Here is a 4,904-nt window from a genome sequence, read left to right on the forward strand (position 1 = left end):
ATTATGAAGATCGAAGCGAAAATTTATTCTTACCTTCCTCTAATTATTCCATTTTCTCTGTATTTTGTGTTCATCGTTATCAGGAATTTGTTTAAATCCTACTGCTTCGTGTTTTATAACAATTATATTTTTCTTATTTGCATTTTGTCCATTGCAATTTAGAAAATGACCAAACAAATAACGGTCCGAAAAAATTTCTAGTAAATCGAATGAAATAAAGTTTGAAAGAAGAAATATTATATATATATATATATATATATATATATATATATATATATATATATATATATATATATATATATATATATATATATATATATATGCTGTATATATATATCTAAACCATGTGTTATAGCATAAAAAAAGAAAATAGCCTCCTTACAGTAGAGTCAGTGACCTCCCTTATAAAAGAATTCTTTGCAATGAACTGAATATACAACAGAAACAAATAATTAGATTCCATCAGAAAAGAACCTTCTCTTTGTATGCAAATCCGGGGAAATAAAGAGCTGTAAATTTTAAAGGAAAATTGGATCTCGTCCCAACGCCTGCCAATATTGTTTCTGAATGTAAAGAGATGAACAAGAATTATCTGCGAATTTAGCGCTTCTTTCTTCTCGAAATAATGAACGTCGGAAGTTTTGGCTTCCGTTGTCGATCGTAATTAAAGCTTAATGATATCTCTGACGAAACCTAACGAGTTGTTTGCTCTAATAAACAAGTAAAAAATGCGCCGAAGTTTCTTCGGCTCAATCAAGTTTTCTGTACAGCGTATAATGCGGTATGAAACTCTCAGCCGCGGCCCATGAAACTCTCAGCCGCGGCCCATGAAACTTTCAACCACGGCCCAGTGGTGGCTTGTGTTGTTGGCACCTGTAGCGGTGCCAGACACACGATCATGGCTAATTTTAACCTTAAATAAAATCAAAACTACTGAGGCTAGAGGGCTACAGTTTGGTATGTTTGATAATTGGAATGTGGATGATCAACATAGCAATTTGCAGCCCTCTAGCCTCAGTAGTCTTGAAGGTCTGAGGGCGGACAGAAAAAGTGCGGACGGACAGACAAATAGCCACTCAGTAGTGTGTGCTCTGTAGAGGCAAAAGCTAGTTTTTGTAATGTCAGAATTACATATGCCTATCACTTATCACTTTTTTTTTATTGCAGCGGTTGTTTTGTTTATCGCAATTCTTATGAATACCAAATGTTTTAGAAGACTGGTGTCTCTTTCGCATATGGCTTTATTCGTGGTTGGTTTGTAACTTTTCAAGTTTCTTCTGTTCTCGCTTAACCAATATTATTATCATTCAAAGACCTCATGGAAATATCACAAATGTATAAGCGTTAACATATAACATTTAAATCAGTCGGAAGATGTCTGCAGATATTCGCGCATTAATGAAAAGCGTTGTCTTATCAAATTCAGCAGTGGCGCAAGCTGCTACCATATTAAGAAATAAGGAAAATCTTTTCACACTGCTCACCCATTTTCTTAAGGCGAGTCCTCAAGTCAAATGCGAGGGGAAAAGTAACAGATAAAGAAGAGGAACCAGTTAAGTGAAAGACGTTCATATTTGAAAGTAGATGGTAAAGATAAGAAACGAGAGAGAATACAGACCAGTAAGTTATAAAAGAGAAAATTTAGTCAATATACACCTCTGCATCACTTCATCACTTCATACAAGGAGTTCAAAATGTGGGTGTTGATGGACCTCCGCATCACTTCATACAAGGAGTTCCAAATGTGGGTGTTGATGGAGAAGTTTCCTTTAGCGGCAATCAATAACTTATGTGTTTTATATGAATGTAATTTTTTTTCAGTCTTAATATAGTTATTTCTCCCCTCTTTAACACCTCTGTCATACTCTCTCTTTCTCAAACCTTCCTTCCTTTCTAACTTTAGTGCACTGTTGCATGGCCACGCAAATGAGGGAATAAAGAAAGGAGTTAACATCGTAAAGGATAAAATAAGACTGTGGTTTTGAACCATTATAGGATAAAATGCAGAGGAATATGGAGAGGAAGGCTACATGGGGAGAGAGAGAGAGAGAGAGAGAGAGAGAGAGAGAGAGAAACAAAAAGAAAATGGAAATCAAGCAGTTATCAGAAGTTTCCGCAATGATTTTCAACCTAATGAATATTATCCCTGATCAGCAATAAATAATTCCTGAAAGAAATATCTATGCTGGTTCAATGCGTTAATTGGTCACTTAACCATGCAAAATCAAGTGTCTCTCATTTATTGCTTTCGAAGTTTAGCGCTGCACTAGTTAGTTTCAACACCTGGTATGAAGTGGTACAAAGGTGTATATTGACTAAATTTTCTCTGTTCGAAAGCTTCACTTTATTTATCAGTGCGTTATAATAAAATGCAAGACATATTTCGTACCTTGATTTAACAAAAGATTCTTTCTTTATTTCTAAATATGGAGGCATCTTGCGTCACTGCTGAATTTTATAAGACAACGCTTTTCATTAATGCGTGCATATCTTAGGACATCTTCCGACTGTTTTAAACGTATATGTTAACGCTTACAGATTTGTGACATTTCCATGAGGTCTTTGAATGATAATAACGTTGGTTAGGCGAGAATAGAAGAAACTTGAAAAGTCTCAAACCAACAACGAATAAAGCCATATGCGAAAGAAACACCGGTCTTCTAAAATATTTGGTAAACACATGAATTGCGATAAACAGAACAACCGCTACAATAAAAAATAAATGAATTAATAACGAGCTTAAGTAAAATACCATTCGTAAAATTCATTTGTAATAATATGATGTACAGTATATATAAATAAATACACATATATATACAGTAAGTTACTTGAGTGAAAGATAACAGGCCAAAAGGAGAATATATCCCACGTTTTCCCCCCTAATAACATCATTGTGAAATTGCATTACAGAATAACTCGTCAAGAGCCAACGTAAAAGATCGGAAATTATTTAACAATAAACAGACAGCGAGCCTCCATTCTCCAACCTTTTTCGGCCGACGAGGAGAGAGTGATAAGAATCTTAACTCGACCAATGCTTAAGGTCGGAGGAAATCATTTTCTCCATGTCTGAGTGTACAGCTCTGTATCCAAAGGAAAGGTCTATCGGATATAGTACAGTAAAGATTTGGCAGTCTGGTAACAATTCCTTCCAACTTGCTGTAATTTTCTTGCTTTGTCATGCAACGAATATTTGGCAATATTTGTGTTGCTGATAGAATGAATTCGGTAGCTAATTGCAGTGAAAAGAAGCTCTGCGTCTTCCGGCTGTTAAAGGCATAAAATACATAGAAACGTCAAGGAATTACAAAAATACATTATTCCTCTCGCTTTTGGTATCAGTTCTCGGCACCTCATTCAGAATATCCAAAAGGAAAGTTGGATGATTAGGAAAATACATATAACAATGGCAGATACTAATTACTTGAGTTTATGGCATTTTTCAAAAGGAATGCGTTCTTCACTATAAATTCTGAGATGATCTAATGGTTACAAGTGAAAATGAGAATTGGTATTAGATAATTTTAATAACTGTACTAAATTCTAACTGCATTGATCACCAAATACAACCCATCGTCTTCAGGATCTGAAGTAGAAATGATGATTTAAGTGTACCTTTGTTTTAAAATGTCTAGTTTACACTATTTTCAGAATGTCCTAAAAACTGAAATGGTCCTCCCTCTGCAAATATCAGAGTTGGTCTTCGAGTTTATCAGATAGAAAAAATTATGAAAAATAAATACGTTCCTCTCTCTGACATTCGATCTTCAGAGCAATTAGGCAAAAGCTTCTTAGGAACCCCCCTTTACGCTGAAAATCCCAGTTGACGTCGTTTAAATTCAGTCATTATGGAACAACAAATATGGTGTATGATAAACATATTTTAAACTCTGTTGTCTTCAAACATATTTTAATCTTATTTTCTTAAACAAGACACCAGAGAAACGCTGATGGGTTTCTAAAAGAGAAAAGGCAATTTTCTTTTTCCTTTTGATGTCAGGAAAGGGTTAGAGTGAAATAGAAAGTAATTTTTTACCATAGTAGCTGCATGCATTTACATTCACAATTATCAAATGAATGTCGAAAGTTCTTTCTTAAGTTTAAGAGGTTGGTAAGTCTTGTTACAAAATCATTCAAACTTAGCAACTTTCGTTAGTAAGCGAACGTAAAATGTAATACAAAAGGAAAAACCTAAGTTACGTTAAAAACGAAAAAGAGAAGAAAAAATAATGGAGAACTCTTTCTACCGAAGATATAAAGAAAATTCACAACTATAATAACAGTAATAAGTACGTTGGTATTAATTCAGTATTTTCCATTCTTGAAGATCAGAGGAATACTTTGAAAGGAATCGTATTGTGAACGTAAGATAGACTCAACCTCAGAACAAATCGCTTGTAGGCCTAAGGCTACCGGTAAATGTCGGTTCGTCGGAACTTACTAACTTTTTAATTGGGCTTTTACAGGTCTCCCGATCACAGCCTCCTACTTTCCAGTGTGTCAGATCAGTCATCTGAATTACAAAGTAAGAGAGGCACTAATGGATGTTCAAAGATGTCATCATTGGAACTTCCTTTCCCATAATGTTTAGATGCTTTTTATTAACTTCATTCTGTCCCGAATTTCTGATGTGATTATTAATTAATCGAGTGTCTCTGCATACTGAAGGATTAAAGTATAAATGCATACGAATTAAGTAAATTGTGTATACATAAAATACATGAATTCAGTCTTATTGTCATGGATTAATGTTCCTTGACCTTTCAGATTGTTTCCTCCATAACTGTTAGTTGTCAATCGTTTTTTTTTATGCAAAGAATGTCTCTTCAATTTACAAATTCAGTTCTTATCGTATTCTCCTTATATCATTTCATATACAGTCTCACTAATGACATTTTTACATA

This window comes from Macrobrachium rosenbergii, chromosome 28, assembly GCF_040412425.1.
Source record: "Macrobrachium rosenbergii isolate ZJJX-2024 chromosome 28, ASM4041242v1, whole genome shotgun sequence".
Classification (NCBI taxonomy): Eukaryota; Metazoa; Arthropoda; class Malacostraca; order Decapoda; family Palaemonidae; genus Macrobrachium; species Macrobrachium rosenbergii.